General features: G+C 41.6%; 1 pseudogene; it reads right to left on the reverse strand.

Moving 5' to 3' along the window:
• Positions 1-1478: 1478 nt before the first annotated feature.
• LOC149309792 (nuclear factor erythroid 2-related factor 3-like) lies at positions 1479-2510 on the reverse strand (annotated as a pseudogene).
• Positions 2511-12764: the final 10254 nt, after the last annotated feature.

Genomic DNA, 12764 nt, shown 5'->3' on the forward strand with positions numbered 1-12764 from the left:
TCCCAAGCAACCAGTTTCAAGTGTAAGATGCTCTGTTGTGTGCCTTCAAGATTTGTTGAGAGGTTTTGCCATTGCCTTCCCCTAAGGCTGAGAGCATGCAACTTGTCTAAGGTCATCCAGGTAGGGAGTTGAATCCTCAGTCTTCAAACACCACTGCCACACTGGCTCCTTTTCAGAGATGCCCACAAGGACATACTGCATTCTCTGCTTGGAAGCCTGGGAAGCAGGTTCTGGTCTTACTGAAAGGTGAAGCTCCCCAAAAGTCAGCCAAGTTACTCCTTGTGAAGGTTCTCAGCTTTGAAGTAGAAAACATTACCAGTTATAGGTACTGGCAGCTGGTCAGAAGATTTGATCAACACATTGTCAAGTTGCTGAATAGTCTTCAGAAGGCGAAAGACTGGAATGGTGTTTTCTGATTTGTTTGTGTGTGTGCACCTCCAAGTTGCCTGTTGTGTGGTCACCCCATGACTAAGGAATACTCAGGTAGTTTTGCTATAGCCCCTAATATTGGTGCTCACATCTAGGTACTGACCAGAATTGAACCCTGCTTAGCTTCCAAGATCAGATGGAATCTGGTGCCTTTAGGGCATTTAGGCCACAATTGCAAATTTTTTTCTGGTTCAGTGCTGTGTATGGTTAAACTAATTGTACATCTAATGAGTATGAGGTTTATTTCCCTCCCCCCCCCCCCCCAATCAAGTGTACTAAATTGTTCAGGATTGTTTTATCACAAATAAGATCCCAATCTGAAGCCTTAGAATGCAGTTCCATTTGGCTGGAAATCAGCTAGGTTATGTCAGGCAAGCCATAACACTCAGCCTCATCTCTCGCCTTGACTTTGTGAACCATAATGAGAGGAGGATTTGTTGTACCAAGGACACAGGGCTTAAACATTCAGAATTTAACAGTGATAAATTATGCAAAAGAAATGTGCAATTTCTATGTCTTATGCGAAATATAAGTAACTTATGCAGATCAGGAAAGAATAGAATCGGAGTTGGAAAAGACCGTAAGGGCCATCCAGTCCAACCCCCTGCCATGCAGGAAATCTAAATCAAAGCATCCCCGACAGATGGCCATCCAGCCTCTGTTTAAAAACCTCTAAGGAAGGTGAAACTAAACTGTTTTAGCATCAAGTGTTCACAGCACTATGTATGTAGTAGTTGAGAATATTTTATATTGAACTGAAATTTATAACAATTCTAGGTTCATAGGAGTGAAGATTAGCAAAAAACAGCCATCTGCCAATGGCTGATTCAGTTTCTTTTAAAATAGTGCACTTTGGAAATTTAATGGTACAGAAGTTATATGGTGTATTGTGATAATCTAAATAGATAAGGTAAATCCTTTTAGTTACTGTCCTGCATAGAAATTTGACCCACAACAACTAAAAAAGCCCACCCAATCCTCATTTACATCATTGTAACTTTTTAAAATCTTTATACCTGCTGTGTTATTTGAAAAAAAAAATGCCTTATTCATGTTATAGTTCCACTCCTGGACACAGCCAAAACATTGCCATTGCCATGGCTGTAGCAGTGTAGAGTATGTTGATTTAGATTAACAAGTGTCCCTTAATCCACTGAAAATGTCCCAACGATGATAATTTATTTTTTGTTTTATGTTGCTGATTGATTTATTCCACAGGGCCTTTTCCTTCTTTAGCTTTTCCCTTTGTGTTGGAGGGTGATACGCATAATCTTAGCTTTGTAATATTTTACATCAGCAGTTTTGAGCAGTGTTTTTTCCTCATCTTAGGTTACAAATGAGTAATAGTTGTTTATCCGTTAGGTGGTAATTTGATAGCATTCTAGTAAATGAATCAGCAGGTAAGGTCACAATATCATTTAGGGTGCATGGAATCCTCATAATTCATAATTGCTTTCTTTTCTATTTATGTTGCTTATGTTTCTAATTGTGCCTTTACTAGACTTCTCCAACCATATGTCATGCTTTGGCATTTTGATGTGTGCTTTGACTATGTGTGGTCAAGGAACATGTCTACAAGTGATTCTGCAGTCTGACCATAATTTCTTTGACAGTCTGTGCAGCAATACTGGCTATATGCTAGGCAATAACATCCGAACATTCAGAAGTCAAAGATTCCATATCACTGTTGCAGGTAAAAAAGGATGAATTGCTGTGATTCAGATCTAAAGAAAGGCCAGCCTCCAAGGCTAAAGATGTCAGGTTTATTTCATCAAGTCCATTTGCATCCACATTAAAGAAAACATCCTGGTTTGTTAGGCTCCTACAGATAAAGATAACAGCTGGTGAAAATATCTCCAACAAGATCATACCAGGAAGTTGTATATTAGAATTGATTAAGCTACAACTTAATGACGAAGTCTCCATCATCTCCAAGTCCCTTCTCTGCATTTATTGTAGGATAAATGTGATCCCATTACAGTAGCACGATGAAGGTTCACATCTTGATTGATGATCAGGGTTAAATCTCCAGTGTTGTGGAAGTTTGACGAATTCACACTCCTGCTGTTGCTGACCAACATGAAATGGAAAAAAAAGTGAAAACATGTTCCCTATGAACATACTGTATTAAAAATAAGGCTGCTTTCCTTATCCCTTGGGAAATATCTATGCATCACTTGTCCTTAAATTTCTGAAAGAGTGGTCCTTATTTAGAACATTTAGTTATAGTCGCTACAGAATTTCTCTTCTTATCCAACTATGCAACACCATTAAAAGTGACAACACAAACAAGACCATTTGTAAATAGGAGATAAATGTGCATAATATGGAATGTCATTTTATTTAATATTTTCCTACTGACAATGCAAACTGAAGGCCATCATCACCCAGTCCTACTGAAACAGATGGAGCCTAAGCTGTTTCTTAAAAGGTTATTAGGCTGAATTATGTAAAATCCCAGGCCCTGGGTTTTATAACCTACGTTCCATCCCTTGTTACCAAGGCTACTCAACAGGCTGGAGTTTGGAGTTATGTGAGTACAGAAATACAGATATGCAAAAAACAAAACAAAAGCTGTGGAAATATCAAGCAGCTTGAAAAATGGTATAGAATTAGCCTTTAGTTTGGAGCAGTGATTCCCAACCTTTGGTCCTCCAAGGGTTTTGGACTACTGCTCCCAGAAGCTCCAGCCAGCTTGGCCAACAGGAATTAACATTCATTCCTCAATCCTTTAAAAACCTCTGGCTATCCTGCGGTAGGAAACACCTCCTGTCCAGCTTTTCCTTGCCCCCATAGAGCATGAAGCTGTAACACGAATCACTATTTGCATTTTGTGATATGCTTCACCATTTAGTGAGGCCACACACACATAGTAACAGTTATCATGTCACAGAAGGTATCCCTTGCTAACGTACAATTCTAATGTAATAAGGGCCAGAGGAGAAAGGCAGGAAAAAGCAGCTCCATCCTGCATTATCTGCAAGAGGGTCAAAACCCTGCTGTCTGCACCGAAGGTAGCCCAGACACCCACGGTCTGACCACACTGCGTGGTATCACACCACAGCATGTGATTATTCCCCCCACCTACCCAGCGTGCATGTGCACCAACACACTGATTTATAACTGGTTTGTTAAAGCAAAACAGCTGATTCTGCAAGTCAATACCAGAGTGTCCAGTTTCCAGAGGGGTAGTCTTGCTAATCTGTTGCAGCAAAACCAAATCCAGTGGCACCTTAAAGGTTAACACATTTATTACAGCAGGAGCTTTTGTACACTTTAGCCAACTGCAGCAGATGCATGAAATTACCCAGCAATTCAGGTATGGATTGTACACACTGAGGTCACAGGGAGATTAAATGCAGAAAATATTGACAACACTGCCATTTGAAGAAAGGATTGTTCTCAGTTTCTCTCTCTTTTTGAATGTTTAAATGGATGTCCTAAATGGATGGACTCTATTAAGAAGGTCATGGGATGGGGATGGGTTTACAGGAATGAAGCAGAACAATGGAGGACAGGGAGTCTCGGAGATGTCTCATCTACAGGGTCACCGTGGGCTGAGATCAATTCAAAGGCAGTTAACAACAACAAAAATACTTGTTCAAACTTCCATTACAGTGGGTAAAAAATTATTAAAAATTAGAAATAACAGATTCATCTGACAAATGAATGGATTATAATTTTCTTTATGTTTGAAAATTTTCTTTCAAATGCATTGTTATCAGTACAGTATGTATTTCTTCTAAAGAAGCAATATTGAAAAAAAGAAAAGAAAAGTATTGTCCTCCTAAAATTATTATCCACCAGAATATGCATCAAAAACAAGCTAATGTAATGCAGCATATCTTACTTCATTCATATGTTACTTCCCATACAAAAAGATGCAATTTTTGACCAACACTGGAGGAAGAAAAGGGAGAAATGTGCTTTAGCGTTTTTTTAATGTGCCTAAAGGCAGAATGTGGAATGGGAATAAAATGTACATGCCTGATGATGGAAATATTACATTTGTAGTACACACCATATAAGGTAACAAAGATTTTAATCTTCCTGTGTGAAAATGTCCAAAGATTTAGCACTAAGGAGATTAATATTATTATACATTTGGATAGAACATATGTAAAACTTTAATGTATTAATGTGAAATATAGTTTTAGTACCAATGCCTCAAAATCTATGACAGAACTGCATTGTCAATGTAACTATGCTGCCAGAGATCCATCATCATAGTTTTTTCTGAGGATGTCATCCTGTCCAAAACCAAAGTGATTCCAAGGTGTTGCCAATGTGACCGGCATTGGAAGCACCCTCCCAATTGGGAGGCCAGGACTAGAACATGGAGCTGGAGACCTGTCATTGTTTTGCCACAACTGCTTGTCCCCATGCACCCCACAACTAGGAGAGTGCTAGAGACATCATTCCCCAGTGCGCTGATCTGCAGTACCTCAGAAACATTTCAGTTGGTGCCAGGATGCAAAGGTTGGCTTCTGGGGTCATGTTAGGTTGTTAATCACTGTAAATGTCAATCCCAAGGAGTTATGTGATTGTACATCCAGTTTACAATCTCATAACTGCTGAAGAGGATGCTGGCCCAGATCTATATGCTGCAATCACATTGTTAATACAACTAATTAGAATCTACTGAACTCAAAGCCTGGATACTGCAATCAAAACTTTTCTTAAGTGTGTACAAAGTGATATACACACCATGATCACAATCCAGTAGGCAAGCACAAGAACCCATTGATTTCATTGTGCCAAAGCAGGAGTGGAGGACATGGACCCTTCAGATGATTCTGGGTTTAAAGTCTCTATCCTGGACCATTAGCAGTGCTGACTAGACTTAAGGGAAGTTGCAATCCAATATTATCTTTCCCAATCCATAGTTTGAAGTGTGCTGTGCCTCCTCCTGTCTGTCTGTTCACATATTTGATATACTATATATTGTAAGGTTTATGTTTTTAAAAGGGATCTACAGTACTTTCTGAATTGCACTTAGAGAGAGATGAATCACATTGTGCCCTTTTAGATTTAAAGGCAATGCATGAAATATATGCTCAGCTGTTTGGGAGATTAGGAATCAGGATGTAAACCTGATAATGCTTTCTAATCATGTTTGTTAATTACACAACAGCATTGATCTGCACATATGATGGTTTGTTTTTTTAAAACCAAGAGGTTATTAAAAAGCACACTCCAGTTCATATTAATGCCAGCACAGCTACCCCACTTGGCGTTACCAAAGGCTGTCAGAAAATAAATATAAAGATCAAACACACACAAACACTGATGTTTGAAACACCAAATCAAGTTGGAACTAAATGGACTAATAAGCATCACGGCAAACATCTGGAAGAAAATCAGTTGCATAAATCATCATCTATTCACTGTCCCAAATGCTCTGATATGTGTTGGTGCGCCCTCCCAATCTGAAAAGGCAATATTTGCTGTATTCTGAGAGTTTGCAGTACTGGCAGCTATGTCATTTTTTTGTCATGCAGTAGTGAAATGTCCCTAGATTTAAAGGGTGGTACAGTGCTTATTCCAGAGCACCACAGGAAAATGCTTCATAGGAAGGCAATTCTGAATGCTGGCCCTATCAAATTCCACAAACATACTATTTGGAAAGTTAGCATCTAGGTATATCTGTAAAAATATGTGTTGGATCCATGAACTTTCCTATGCTATCCTATTCCCCCAGAAGTCCTTCCACTGCCCTGAAAGTGCTATATACAAAGGATGCTGACAGATGAGTTGAAATGTTATCAGGGCTGGATACCCAAAAATTGCCATAAGCCCCTTCCTTCCATGAACAGAACCGTTTTATTTTCCAAGCAACAGCATGGAAAGTTACTTTTAAAAGATTTGTTGCATAAGTCGTTACAAAAACCCTCCCCCAATTTAATTAATAAGTATTAATGGTGCAAAAAAAAAAATCCAAAACAACCCCTGAGCATATTGTTTGTTATATTCATTGCTCTTTAATTACATTTTTAAAAGCAGAATTAATAAAAGGATGACAGAAAATGTGAAAATATTCCATCAAAATGTATTTTCAGAAAACATCAAAACATTTAAAAAGTCAGTAAAGGTAGCTGAAAGTTAATTAGAAAATGTTGCATTATATTTTAGTGACATACCTACTTGCTACATTATTTTTAAAATACAGCTTTATTGCATCTTCATTATCAAAAAGTAGCTGTTTGCTGGAAACTCTGTTGCTTGCTAGCTCTGAAATAGGCATATCTAACTCCCAGGACTAAGTTGCAGGAAAAATAAATTTGGATCTACCTTCTCTTCAAAATAATGACGTTGTGGAAGAAATGAAGAAAAGGCTCTTTTCTTTTATCCAAGAAAGAAGAAAAATACAGGATTCCTGTTGCTTTGTGCATGAAAAACCTGAACCTCAAGGCCAAACCAACAGTTTTAACACTGCTGTGATATACTGCATAGTGAGTTTGTTGTTGTGTGCTGTCAAGTCAGTTCAGACATATGGCTACCCTAAGGCAAACTTATCATGTGAGTTTATCACACGGGGCAAATCCCAAGAAGAAATGGGGTTTTTCACATTATGTTGTTGTTAAAGTGGTGTTAACCCGAATGGAAAGTAGACAAAAGCTGCTCCTTTTTACTTTCAGAAAAATCCCCAAAGTAAAAAGGAGTGGCTTTTGTCTAGTTTCTGTTCAGGTTAACACCACTTTAACAATGAGATGTGTGAAAATCAACCTGCTTTTGAGGTTTTCCCCTAGCTTTTCAATCCCGTTTTTGCACGGGATTTCTCCCATGTGATAAACTCGGTTTTCTTGGCAAGTTTCTTCAGGGGGGATTTGCCACTGCCACCTGCTGTGGCTAAGAGAGTGTGACTTGCCCAAGTTCACCCAGTTCAATGGGTTTCCATTGCTGAGTCAGGATTTGAACCCTGGTCTCCCAGTGTCCTAGTCCAACACTCAGACCACTGCACCATGTTGGCCTTCAACTCTGTGAGCTCCTATATCACAAATACTGGTGAAGAGAGACTGAGCTAGTGAAATTTGTTTTCTGTGCCAGGACTCTGCCTCAAGTCAAGCAAAGCAAGAAGAAGGCAGTCTCTTTGAATCCAACAGATGACATGTTTCACCAAACTTGATGTATAATGTACTAGAGGGAAGGGATGCAGGGATCCAAGAAGACATTTTTAATAGCAGGCTACATCCTCCTGTACATATTTTAGAAACAGAATGGTCCAAAACACACTGCAGAAATAATCCAGTTTGAGACTGCTTTAACTGCCCTGGCTCGATGCTAGGGAATTCTGGGAACTGTAGTGTTTGTGAGACATTTAGCCTTCTCTCTCAGGAGAGCTCTGGTGCCACAATAAACTATAGCTCCCAGAATTCTCTAGCACTGAGCCAAGGCTGTTAAAATGGTCTCAAACTGGATTATTTCTGCAGTGTGCTTTGGACCTTAGTTAGCGTCTCCATCCCTAACTAGCCACTAGCCAGAAGAAACAGGGCTGTTAGGTCAGTTTGGCAGCATCTCTGTCCACACAAGATTGCACCTATATCCATCCAGGAAAGGTCAACGTAGTCCAAATGGCAGATATCAATACCTCTTTCAACTTGCTGTTTTCTGGCACAGTCAAACCTATCTCCCTCCTGTTATCTTGTTTGTTTCTAAGCCTGAGGGCAAGGCCTGTGTCTCTTTCTGAAACCACTGCCAATATCCTCCTGTTAACTTAATCTTAGAGAGGCAGTGTGGTGTAGTGGTTTGAATGTTGGACTCTGATTCTGGAGATGAGGGTTCAGTTCCCTGCTGGAGCATAAAAACCCACTGGGTGACTTTGGCAAGTCACACACTCTCAGCCTCAGCCTCTGAAGAAAACCCCATGACAGGTTCACCATTTGTGTGTGTGTGTGTTCAGTTTGTTTCTTACAGCAGTACTAAGGTGAACCTATCTAAGGAGCTTACCACACGAAGGAGACTGGGAGTTTAACCCATGAACATCCTGGAAAAAACTGAGTAGTTATGAGAAACAATTTCACAAGACGTCACGCAAAACTAGCCATTAAAGTGGTTCACAAGGAAACATCAACGCGCATCTTTTTTCCTTCCGGGATTTCAGCAGCAATGCATTTCTGATATCACTTTATTTATGCAATTGCGTGAGATAATCATTTGTGCAATTACTCACCGTTTTTGCTTTATCTGTGGGATGCTTCAAATGCGCTTTCATCTCTCTTCAATGCTGAAACTAGCTCCACTGTGATCAACTTCATAGGGTTTTCTTGCCAGGATTTGTTCAGAGGAAGGTTTGCCCTTGCCTTCCTCTGAGGCTGAGAGAGTGTGATTTGCCCAAGGTGGGGCTTTCATGGCCAAGCCAGGATTTGAACCCTGGACTCCAGAGGAAAGAAGGCAAGGGTTTCGCTTCCTCGCCCACGGATTCTCCAGCTCCTTACCTCTCCTCTGGGCAAGGCTTCCTCCCTCCCTCCCTCCCTCCCTTCCGCAGAGCTGCCCTTTTGGGTCTTCTCCTTTGTCAGAATCCCCTCAGAGGGAAGGGCAGCAGCTCTTGTGGAAGTTCCTCCTGAGTAGAAGGCTGACATGTAGGACATGTCCTGGAAAAGGAGGGCATCTGGTCACCCGGCCCTCGCAGACCCCTTCCTCCTCCTCTGCCTTCGACCAACTGGACCAGCGGGCAAGGAAAGTTCCTGTGCCACCTTCCTCTTCCTCCTCCTCCTCCTCCTCTCTTCTCCTCTCCCCTTCTTTCCTCTCCTCCTCCTCCTCCTCTCCTCCCTCTCCTCTTTCTCCTTTTCCTGCTCCTCTCCTCCCTATTCTCTCCTCTCACTTCTCCTCCTCCTCCTTTCCCTTCTCTTTCTCCTCTTCCTCGTCTCCCTCTCCTTTCTCTCCTCTTCCTCCTTCTCTCCTTGCTCTTTTCGTCCTCCTCTCTTCCTCCTGTCTTATTCTTCCTTCCTCTCCTCTTTCTCCCCTTCTCCTTCCTCTCCTCCTCCTCCTTCTCTCCTTGCTCTTCTCTTCCTCCTCTCCTCCTCCTTGCTCTTCTCTTCCTCCCCTTCCTCCTCCTCCTCCCACCAATCTCCAGTCAGCCAGTGCAGCAAGTGGAGCTGATGGTCAAGACATTCCAGCAGGTGGGACCCTTGCACTGGATACTGGGGGAGAGGGATGGAGCTGGTGATAGGACTTAACCACACCAACAGCTGCCATGAACCGACGCGCACGTCCTTACGTCCCACCAATACAAGTGGCCTAAGTAGCACAACACTGCCTTGGCTTAGATCTGCCAGGAGTATTTATTTCATTTCATTTCTATTCCACCTTTCTCCCCGCAGGGACCAAAGGTGGCTCACAGGTAAAATGACAGCTTTCTGCAACAGTGGATATTCTTCTTTGCTGCCAACACCTACAACCTGGAGCACTTTCAAGAGATGAAGGACCTGTGGTCATGTTCCATGGGAGGGGACCTGGCATCCCTTCCTACAGGACTCTTCATGCACCAGTGAACAAGCCTGCTGCAGAGCAAGAGCCATGCACACCTGCAAAACTGCTGCTTTATTTGCCCAGGTGTGCAGCTTGTCAGTAGTAAGTCCCACTAATTTAATAATAATAATAATAAATCATTTATTTATATCCCGCTTTTCCTTGGAGATCAAGGCGGGTTACATAATGATAAAACATACAATAAAATACAAGATATAAAAACAGTAACAAACAAAATTAAAAATACAAATTACAAAACAACAAGACTAGCTGAAGTACAAGTGCAAAGGGGCGGGGGGGAGAAGGGGCATTACAGCGTCTGGGGGAAGGCTTGTTTGAAAAGAAAGGTTTTTAATCTCTTCCTAAATAGGTCGAGGGAGGTGGTTGAGTGGAGCTCGTCGGGAAGGGAGTTCCAAAGCTGCGGGGCTGAGATAGAAAATGCCCTCCGTGCAGTCATAGAATGTTTGGTAACTGGAACCCTCAAAAGTAGCTTCCCAACCGATCTGAGTGTTCAGGGTGGATTATATGGGGAGAGGCGGTCCTCCAAGTACCCTGGGCCCAAGCCATTTAGGGCTTTACAGGTTATAACCAACACCTTGTATTGCGCCCGGAAGCGAATAGGCAGCCAATGTAGATCCTGCAGGACTGGTGTTATATGGCTGGTCCTGGAAGATCCAGTGACCAGCCTGGCTGCCATGTTCTGCACTAGTTGAAGCTTCCGGGTTTGGTACAAGGGTTGCCCCATGTAGAGCGCATTACAGAAATCCAACTGAGAGGTTACCAGAGCATGTACCACTGTTTCAAGGTCCCACTGGCCCAGGTAGGGTCGCAGCTGGTGTATCAGCCGAAGCTGATAACAGGTACTCCTGACTGTTGCATCCACCTGAGATGTAAGGTGGAGTGACGAGTCCAGGAGCACCCCCAGACTGTGAACAGAGTCCTTCAGGGGAAGCGTGACCCCATTTAGGACAGGTGGACAAATCTCCAACCCTGGGCCTGAGGAACCTATCACGAGTACTTCCATTTTCTCTGGAATTCAGCAGGCCTTGTTCCTGAGAAGACAGTCTGGCCTTACTCCTTATTTCTGAGTTCAGTGGTCACAACCTTAGGGCCAGAGCTGTGTGTACATGCATTTTATGCAAACATTTAGTCCTACTTTTGGTGATGGAGTTTATAATGTGAGAACCTAGACAGGGTGGTGGGAGTGCTGGAGCACCCCTTCAAGACTAGGCTGTTGAGCTGGGTCTCCACCCAAAATCAACAGGGGAATGCCATTGACATGTAGATGTAATGGGGGTCACTGGGGTAAAAAAATTGAGAACCCATGAGTTACATGATTCCTACTACATACCCCCCCCCCCCCCCCAACATGCCTTCATATAGGAAATTAAGCTTCTAATGTAGCAGTCTCCTTGGCGTCCGGGTTTTCTATGTGATAAATCCTCCATCACCATTGAAAGAACATTGCATCACAAAAACCACAACCCCAGGAGTCCAGACCGAGTACAATTAATAATACTGTTGGTTATTTGTTTCATTTTTAATGCATGTCATATTTTCTCCTATTATGGAGCTCAAGCCAGCATACATAGATTTCCTCAGAAGCCAGAGATCCAAGAATTGACCAGAAATAGATGTGCAGAACTTTCAACAAAATTACTGCAGCTTTTGCCCTCTAGTTCATGAGAACCAGACCTAGGTTGGCTGGTATAAACCTGGACTGGATCAGTGCAGAATGAAATATATTTTTCCATTTTTAAACTTTCTCATTAAATATCAAATAGTAATAGTGACTGTGGTGGGTTTCTATGTCAAAGCAGTAGTCAGTCTGCATGAGGATTTAATCTGGAGTCTAGGGTTGCATCTGCACTGTAGAAATAATCCAGGTTGACACCACCTGTGTGTCAATGCTATGGAATTCTAGGAATTGTGGTTTTTTCTGTTTTTAACTTTTGTATGATATTAACTCAGTCTTATAGTGTTTTAGTGTCGTGTTTTACATTTGGATTAAAACTTTTTGTAAAACTTTTTAATTTGTTGTAATGGAAGCCACCATGGGTCCCAGCCTGGGGAAAACCAGGTATATAAATAAAGTAAACAAACACACACACACACAAATAAATATGTTGGTCTATAATTTCTATCATTTCGATGAAGAATGGTAAATGCTGTAGTCCAACAAATATGGAGAACATTGGATTGGGAAGGGTGTTTAGGGTCTCCGTAAATGCATCTGACCACTCTACTAGAATATTTACAAACTCATATATTTTCTTAAATCCCTTAAAAAATTGTATGTGAACATGGTAAACCTTCTGCTAGTCCTTCCACAACCCCCTTAAGACCACAAAAAGAAATGCCATTTAGAGAGCCATTAACAGAATCACTCGATCTAAGATTTAATGATAATGCCATAAAACAAGTTTGCTTTGATGGTTGGATGCTTTGCAGTTGATTTCAGCCACTACATTATAGTAAGCAAAGATTTAGAAGAGAGGATCAAATGTGACAGTCAGACTAAAGACCATGGGGTAAAGGTTAATGAAATCTGTTATTGGGAGCATATTTCAAAGTATTTAAATTGTGTCACAAAAAATATGTGAAGAAGTGCCCTCCATTTCCACTGTAGCCACAGCAGTTAAAGAGAGGTTTATGTGCAGCATCATAATTTAGCCTGAATATACAATTATAAATGGTCAGCTTTCCCCAGCCTGGTGTCCTCCCCCACCCCCCACCCCCCCAATACATTGGACTATAAAACATTACATTTCCAGCCAGGATGGCTATGCTGAATGGAAAAGATGGTAGGTATAGCGCAACATGTCTGAAGGGCTCCAGGTTGTATCAGGATGGCCTAGCAATACATT

The sequence above is a fragment of the Sceloporus occidentalis genome, unplaced genomic scaffold (assembly GCF_023333645.1).
Source record: "Sceloporus occidentalis isolate IW3139 unplaced genomic scaffold, rSceOcc1.0.p SCAF_7, whole genome shotgun sequence".
Lineage (NCBI taxonomy): Eukaryota > Metazoa > Chordata > Lepidosauria > Squamata > Phrynosomatidae > Sceloporus > Sceloporus occidentalis.